Genomic DNA, 9,035 nt, shown 5'->3' with positions numbered 1-9,035 from the left:
TTTTCACGGGCGCTGGAGAGGAGCTATTCGACTTATCTCGATAAAAAGTGTCGAATTTCCAATTCTGGAACTCCTTCAAATGAGTGTGAGCATGTATCCCTCGTGCCTGGACACGTTTTCAGGAGCTAGGGTAAAATCTGAGCATGGCCCACTAGAATGACGCGCGCTCCACCCGATCTGCTACCCTGAAAAGAACCCCTCGGGCATATTGATATGACCAGATTCTCAGGGGATGGTGGTGTGGCTGAGAGGCTGGAACTGCAGATAAGGATCTGTGACAAAAATGCCTTGGAGCTCAGAGACTGGGTACAGGCTGAACAATAGAGAGAGGTCTTCCCTTTCAGAGGCAACCAAGCCAGGGCTCCGATGCTGAAATGGGGCTCCTCCAGGCATCGATTGGAGCCTGCGTACCGGGCTTGGCCCAGCTCCCTCTCCCCTTGCGCAGCGCCCCCCTGTGGCAGACAGGGGAAGCGCAGTCCCACTGGGACTTCCAGTCTTTCGTTCCTCCGATCTCCCCTCCGAGGATGAAATGGGGCTCCTCTGGGCATAGGTTGGAGCCTGTGGACCGGGATTGGCCCGGCTCCCTCTCCCCTGGTGCAGCGCCCCCCCTGTGGCAGACGGGGGAAGTGCAGTCCCACCGGGACTTCCAGTCTCCCGTTCCGAGGCCTCTCCTCTGAGGCCGAAATGGGGCTCCTCCGGGTATCGGTTGGAGCCTGTGGACCGGGATTGGCCCACCTCCCTCTCCCCTGGTGCAGCGCCCCCCTGTGTAGACGGGGGAAGTGCAGTCCCACCGGTACTTCCAGACTCCCGTTCCTCCGACCTCTCCTCCGAGGCTGAAATGGGGCTCCTCCGGGTATCGATTGGAGCCCGCGGACTGGGCTTGGCTCGGCTCCTTTTACCCTGGTGCAGCACCCCCCTGTGGCAGACAGGGGAAGTGCAGTCTCACCGGGACTTCCAGTCTTTCGTTCCTCCGAGGCCGAAATGGGGCTCCTCCGGGCATCGGTTGGAGCCCGCGGACCGGTCTTGGCCCGGCTCCTTCTCCCCTAGTGCAGCGCCCCCCTGTGGCAGACAGGGAAATTGCAGTCTCACCGGGACTTCTAGTCTTTCGTTCCTCCGATCTCCCCTCCGAGGCCGAAATAGGGCTCCACCGGGCATCGGTTGGAGCCTGCAGACCGGGCTTGGCCCGGCTCCCTATTCCTGGGAGCAGCGCCCCCAGTGTGCTGAACTGGGTACTGCAATTTGTGGAAGTCATGCTGATGAGTGTGTATGGCTGAACCCTCAGGCTGGGAGTGGTTCCAAGAGCCTGGGGAAAATAGGAGAGTGTACTGCAAAAGTGTCACGCATATCACCTGTCCTGCTACGTCCGAGAGAACCCTGCTGAGAGATTCACAGAATGAGAACAGAGTCCAGCCAGGAAAAGATGTGTACTCGATAGAAGGTCCTCTTTTCTTTATCCTGCAACCCCGATCGATGTGGCTGCCTGCGCCCCGGCGGGGAGGGCCATTCGTTTTGCTGGAACCCAGGGGTCCTGGCCAGCTCCAGGCGAACAAGGCCCTTCTTTTGCCCACGCCGTGTCTGGAAACCCTCCACTGTAAGGGTTTACTAGTCCCCAAATATCCGCCCAGTGCTCTTGGCCAGAGCTGGGTGGGCCTTGTTTCTGACTCTAGTCAGTATGGTCTGCTCTGTCTATCAGCCCAGCAGGTACCTGACAACACCAGAGGTGCTGGGGAATTGTCCCCATCACCTAGCAAAGCTCACTGGTGGAGCACATGATTTCCTGGGAACTACACGAGTGCCACCATGAACCAAGGATGCGGTCTGTCAATGTCCACTCCTCTTGAGCCCCTGGAGAGGGCCCTGTGTGCCACAATGGCGAAGTGGCTGCATGGAAGGGTTCAGCTGTGGGGCCCTGCGGAGAGAAGAGCCAGACAGGATGGAGGTCGTGCGAGAAAGGTGGGTCTCGTATGGTGTGAGAGAGAAGCACAGTCTCTGAGCAAAGCTGGCTGGAGTCTGTCCAGTAGAAAAAGGGAGAGTGGGAGGCCCATTTGGAGGGAGCCAGTGGAAGCTGTGCACTCAGTGGGCCTGGACAACCCATGTATCATTGACAGTATCCTGGAGAGTGGCACAGCCCTTTACGAGATGAACCTTTTACACCCTTTCACCCCCCCGGGACAAGATGAAACCAGTCAGGTGTAGATCGGGATGTGATGGGTTGGTGGCAGCGGGGTTCCCTGGGGGTGGACGGCTCATCCTCGCCTCGACCGGCGGGGATCTGGCTCGGGAGGCCTGAGGTGACCTTTTTAAATCGCTGCTTACCCAAACTGTCCCCCAGGGTGGCTTGCACTGGTTTCCTAGTGAACGGGTTGTTGGTTGAGGAAAAAAATGTGAGATTGAGTGGGTGCTTTCCCCCTTTATCTGGGGACTGGTCAATGTGCACTGGCACCTGGGCACCACACAGAGCGGGCCCCACTGTCCTTCTGACTCCAAACTTCTCACTTGGCCCGCACTGGCGGCCATCCACCGGGCCTACTCCTCTTGCTGGTACCTGCTTGGTGTGTGGCTCCTTCTTCTCTGTGGGGTTTCCTGCTGCTTTCGAGATGGCGGTGGCTGGCTCACCCCCTGTCACCGCTGGCTACCGAGAGATACCTTGTTGATCCTGCCAGTAGCCTTCCGCATCAATGCAGAATCTGGAGGGCTGCTGTATTCCAAAATGCTTGCCCTCTGCTGAGTGGCACAGCTGGGGTCTGTCGCGGGAGGTTGTCAGTTCCTTTTCTGTCTCGGAGGTGGGGTGATAACCACCTTTGTCCCCCTTAGGTGGTGGGGGTGCGGGACAGGCTCCGCAGGGCGGTGATGTTGGCCAGAGGGGTAACCTCCACCGGCTGCTGCTCTGCCCCATCTGCAGCCTCCCCCCGCATCACCGCAAGATCCAGAGCGCTGCCGGATTCCCCAATGCTTGCTGGTGGCCGAATGGCATGGGTCGGGGATGGATTGAGGATGTCTGCCCCCCCCTCCATCCCAGAGGGGGGGAGGTGACAGCCACCCTTGTCCACCTTAGGCGGCGGGGTGCGGGACAGGCTCTGAAGGGTGGTGATGTTGGCTGGAGGGGTCTCCTCCACTGGCCGTCGCACCGCCTGCAGCCTCCCCCCGCATCACCGCAGGATCCGGAGGGCTGCTGGATTCCCAGATGCTTGCTTGAGCAGAGTGAGCGGCATGGCTGGGGGCTGTTGTGGCAGGCTGTCAGTGCCTTTTCCGTCTCGGAGGTGGGGTGATAACCACCCTCATCCCCCTTAGGCGGTGGGGGTACGGGACAGGCTCCGCAGGACGGTGATGTCGGCCGGAGGGGTCACCTCCACCGGCCGCTGCTCCGCCCCGTCTGCAGCCTTCCCCCGCATCACCGCAAGATCTGGAGGGCTGCCGGATTCCCCAATGCTTGCTGGTGGCCGAACGGCATGGGTCGGGGATGGATTGAGGATGTCTGCCCCCCCTCCATCCTGGAGGGGGGGGGGGTGACAGCCACCCTTGTCCACCTTAGGTGGCGGGGTGCGGGACAGGCTCCACAGAGCGGTGATGTCGGCCGGAGGGGTCACCTCCAGCGGCCGCTTCTCCGTCCTGTCTGCAACCACCCCCCGGCATCACCGCAAGATCCGGAGGGCTGCCGGATTCCCCAATGCTTGCTGGTGGCCGAATGGCATGGGTCGGGATGGATTGAGGATGTCTGCCCCCCCTCCATCCCGGAGGGGGTAACAGCCACCCGTGTCCACCCTAGGCGGCGGGGTGCGTGACAGGCTCTGCAGGGTGGTGATGTCGGCCGGAGGGGTCACCTCCACCGGCCGCTGCTCCGCCCTGTCTGCAGCCTCCCCCCGCATCACCGCAAGATCCGGAGGGCTGCCGGATTCCCCAATGCTTGCTGGTGGCCGAATGGCATGGGTTAGGGATGGATTGAGGATGTCTGCCCCCCCTCCATCCCGGAGGGGGTGACAGCCACCCGTGTCCACCCTAGGCGGCGGGGTGCGTGACAGGCTCTGTAGGGTGGTGATGTCGGCCGGAGGGGTCACCTCCACCGGCCGCTGCTCCGCCCTGTCTGCAGCCTCCCCCCGCATCACCGCAAGATCCGGAGGGCTGCCGGATTCCCCAATGCTTGCTGGTGGCCGAATGGCATGGGTTGGGGATGGATTGAGGATGTCTGCCCCCCCTCCATCCCGGAGGGGGTGACAGCCACCCGTGTCCACCCTAGGCGGTGGGGTGCGGGACAGGCTCCACAGGGCGGTGATGTCGGCCGGAGGGGTCACCTCCACCGGCTGCTTCTCCGCCCCGTCTGCAACCTCTCCCCGGCATCACCGCAAGATCCGGAGGGCTGCCGGATTCCCCAATGCTTGCTGGTGGCCGAATGGCATGGGTCGGGATGGATTGAGGATGTCTGCCCCCCCTCCATCCTGGAGGGGGGGAGGGGACAGCCACCCTTGTCCACCTTAGGCGGTGGGGTGCGGGACAGGCTCCGAAGGGCGGTGATGTCGGCTGGAGGGGTCTCCTCCACCAGCCGTCACACTGCCTGCAGCCTCCCCCCGCATCACCGCAGGATCTGGAGGGCTGCTGGATTCCCCTATGCTTGCTTGAGGCCGAGTGAGCAGCATGGCTGGGGGCTGTCGCGGGAGGTTGTCAGTTCCTTTTCCGTCTTGGAGGTGGGGTGATAACCACCCTCGTCCCCCCTTAGGCGGTGGGGGTGCGGGACAGGCTCTGCAGGGCGGTGATGTCGGCTGGAGGGGTCACCTCCACCGGCCGCTGCTCCGCCCCATCTGCAGCCTCCCCCCGCATCACAGCAAGATCTGGAGGGCTGCTGGATTCCCCAATGCTTGCTGGTAGCTGAACAGCATGGGTCGGGGATGGATTGAGTATGTCTGCCCCCCCTCCATCCTGGAGGGGGGGAGGTGACAGCCATCCTTGTCCACCTTAGGTGGTGTGGTGCGGGACAGGCTCCGCAGGGTGGTGATGTTGGCCGGAGGTGTCACCTACACTGGCTGCTTCTATGCCCCGTCTGAAGCTTTCTCCCGCATCACTGCAGGATCCAGAGGGCTGCTGGATTCCCCGATGCCTGCTTGTGGGTGAGTGGCATGGGTGGGGGCTCTCGATTGAGGTTGTCCGTACTGCTACCTCTTTCCCCACTTAGGTGGTAGGGTGTGTGACAGGCCCTGCAGGGTGGTGATGGTGACTGGAGGGGTCACCTCTTCTGGCTACCCTACCTGCAGCCTAGCACTGCAGGGTTCAGAGGTTTGCTGGTTCCTCTACTTATTGGCCATGGTTGAATGTCATCGCTGTGGGATGTTTTCGTAACCCCCTTCACCTTGGAGGGGGGGGGGGTCCGCTGTCATCATTTCTCACTTTGGTGTCAGGTTGAGATATTGGGCGCTGGTGGTTAAGTATGTTTCGGCCTACTGATGATGTGTTGTCACCATTGAACTTTTATATAAGAGAGTAACTATAAGATCAGACATTTGTTGCACGTGTAAAGCTGAGAAACTAGAGGAGCCTGAGCTACCATCTCTGATATTATGACCAAATGCCACAAAGTCAGTCAAAATTTGGCTGACTGCGGGGGTGGGCATATGGGGCGTCCCGTGCCTTCGCACCCGAAGCTTGCTCGCCAGCGATGCGTGTAGTGTCCCGTCCCGGGGACTTGGCTGGGGACAATCCGTTTGGCACGAGGGTCAGCGCCTCCGCCGGGCGGATGGGGATATTGGACAAACCCCACTGCTGGCCAAGGTATTTTTCCCGTACTATTTTTTTTTTTGGGGGGGGGGTCTGTTTGTTTTTGGGTGTTTTTGTGTGTGTGTGTTTTTTTTTTTTTTTAGGGGGGTGCTTTGTTCTTGTTTATTTTGGGGGGGTCTGTTTGTTTTTGGGTGTGTTGTTTTCTCTTGTTTTTGGGTTGTTTTTTTTGGGGGGGTTGGGGGGTGTCTTGTTCTTGCCCCAGGCACTGCAGTGGCGGATGGGGATACTGGACAAACCCCGCTGCCGGCCAAGGTATTTTTCCAGTACTGTTTATTTGGGGGTGGGGGTGTGTTTTTTTTTTTTGGGGGGGGGGGTTGTTTTTCTTTTGTTTTTGTTTTTTTGTGGGGGGTCTTGTTCTTGCCCCATGCACTGCAGTAGCGGATGGGGATATTGGACAAACCCTGCTGCCGGCCAAGGTATTTTTCCCGTACTGTTTATTTTTGGGGGGTCTGTTTGTTTTGGGGTGTTTTTGTGTGTGTTGTTTTTCTTTTGTTTTGGGTATTTTTTGGGTGGGGGGTAGCGGGGTGTGTGTGTGTCTTGTTCTTTCCCCAGGCACTGCAGTGGCGGATGGGGATACCAGACAAACCCCGCTGCCAGACAAGGTATTTTTCCAGTACTTTTTATTGGGGGGGTCTTTTTTTGTTTTTGGGTGTGTTGTTTTTCTTTTTCTTTTTGTGTGGGGGGGTCTTGTTCTTGCCCCATGCACTGCAGTGGCGGATGGTGATACTGGCCAAACCCCGCTGCCGGCCAAAGTATTTTTCCCGTACTGTATATTTTGGCGGTTCTTTTTGTGGCTTTTAAAATTTTTGTTTTTGTGTATTTTTGTGTGTGTTTTTATTAGGGGGGGTTCGTTTTGGTTTAGCGTTTTTTTTTTTTTTTACCCCTTGTGCTGCAGCAGTGGATGGGGATATTGGACAACCCAGCTGCACTTTTTTTTTTTTTTTAAACTGGGCAGGGTCAAAGCACACAGCATCACACACTCCCAGAAGTCCTTGGTTTGTCTCCCACCCCCAGAAGTTTACCATTATATCTCTCACTCCCAGAAGTCCTCGGTCTGTTTTCCACTCCCGGAAGTCCCTGTCTTGTTTCCTTAAGACAATGAACGCGGATGGGGCAGACAGTAAAACGGATGGCAGTGATGAAGACTATCTCCCCGACTCATCTGAGTTGAGCAGTTCAAATGACAGCAGCAGGGAAGAGACATCTTTTCATGGGAGACAGGCGCTGGAAGAAGCCGAGGCTTCCTCCACAGACGGCGGCCTGAACCGACGGACACATCACAGCGTGTCAGTCCAGGGTCTTACCCAAAAAGGGGATGGTTCCAGAACATATAACAAGAAGAAAAACTTCTGCCTATGGTGTGAGAGGCCATATTCCAAAATTGCGAGGCACGTGGAAGCCGTCCACCGCAGTGAGCCAGAGGTAGCAAGGGCACTGAGCTTTGACAAGAACTCCAGGGAAAGGTCAGTGCAGCTGGACCTAATTTGCCACCGGGGGAACTTTGCACATAATATAGGTGTTCTCCGTGAGGGCAGCGGTGTCCTACTACCTTGCAAGCAGCCGGCCAAAGCAGCAGCTCCCCAAGATTTCATGCACTGCGCACACTGCCAAGGTCTGTTCTCCAGGCGACACCTGTGGCAACATGTGAAGAGGTGCCCTCTTCAAAAAACGGGTGGCCATCCCAAACCTGGTAGAACTCTGGTCCAGTCCCTGTGCACTTACGCCATACCCGTTCCGCCAGGTGTTGGCACCAGCCTGTGGAAGTTGTTGAGCCAAATGAATTATGATGATGTGGTACCTATGATCAAGGGGGACAGCTGCATCATGCAGTTCGGGCAGCACCTCTACAACCGACTGGGGTCTGACGTCGGCAAGCACAAGTACATCCGCCAGAAGCTCCGAGAGGTGGGTCGTCTCCTGCTGCATGCGATGAAGGTCACTCCATTGCGGAGCATGGAAGATTTCATCCGCCCACCCAACTTTTTCCATGTGGTGCATGCCGTCAGGAGCCTGGCTGACTACGATGACAATACCAACACCTATAGGGTCCCCTCGATGGCCCTGAAGGTGGGCCACAGCTTGCAAAAGATTTCCGCCATGGTTGAGTGCCAGGCGCTGATGGAGGGCAAGGCCCTGACAGTGGAGAGCGCACGGAGCTTCAGGAATTTGTACGAGGCGAGGTGGAGTGAGCTCATCTCAACTGCTGCCCTGAAGACCCTACGAGAGATAAAATGGAATGCCCCACTCCTCCTACCCTTCACTGATGACGTGAAGCGATTGAACCTGTACCTCCTTGACCGGCAGCGGGAGTACTTGGATGGGTTATCTGCCCACCCTTCTGCAAAGCAGTGGTCAATGCTGGCCAAGGTCACCCTCACACAGTTGATCCTCTTCAACCGCAGGAGGGAAGGTGAGGTGTCCAAGATGCGGCTATCCTCATTTGAATCACGGCACACAGCCGACCTGCAGGGCGATGTGGCCCAGGCTCTCTCAGAGATGGAGAAGGCTCTCTGTCACCACTTCACCTGTATTGAGATACCTGGTAAAAGAGGTAGGAAGGTTCCCGTCCTGTTATCCCCATGCATGCAAAAAGCCATGGAGCTCCTGACCGCGAAGAGGGCAGAGTGTGGTGTCACCCCTGACAATTTCTACATGTTTGCCAGGCCAGCTACCTTATCACACTTCAGGGGATCCGACTGCATTCGTCTCTATGCCTGGGAGTGTGGGGCCAAGCATCCCGAAGCACTGTCCTCCACCCGCCTCCGGAAGCATGTAGCCACCCTTTCCAGGGTCCTCAACCTAAGTGACACGGAGATGGACCAGCTAGCCGATTTCCTCGGGCATGACATCCGGGTGCATCGGCAGTATTACCATCTTCCAGACGGAACCCTGCAGCTGGCCAAGTTAAGCAAGCTCTTTGTGGCCCTGGATCAAGGGAGAATGGCTAAGTTCAGGGGCCGCAGTCTGGAGGAGATCTCCATTGACCCAGATGGTAAGTATCACTGGACGAGTGGCTACAGGGACTGACACTGTAAGTGAGCTGGTGTGACGGGGTTTACTGTCTATCTCTATTTCCAGAACCAATCCAGGTGGCAAGTGATGACTCTGGGGATGAGCCAGAGAGGCAAGCCAGTGAGGTAACAGTGGTGCACACCGGGAAAGAAGCAAACAGTGTGGCAGTGGAGGGAGCCACTCCTAAAGGTGGGTGCAACCTTCCGTGCTGGTGAAGGGGGTGGGGGGGTTGGTGGGGGGTGGGGGTGGCTTTGGCTGGT

This window comes from Pseudophryne corroboree, chromosome 6, assembly GCF_028390025.1.
Source record: "Pseudophryne corroboree isolate aPseCor3 chromosome 6, aPseCor3.hap2, whole genome shotgun sequence".
Classification (NCBI taxonomy): domain Eukaryota; kingdom Metazoa; phylum Chordata; class Amphibia; order Anura; family Myobatrachidae; genus Pseudophryne; species Pseudophryne corroboree.
The sequence above is the reverse complement of the archived record's forward strand: the minus strand, read 5'-3'. Positions refer to the sequence as shown.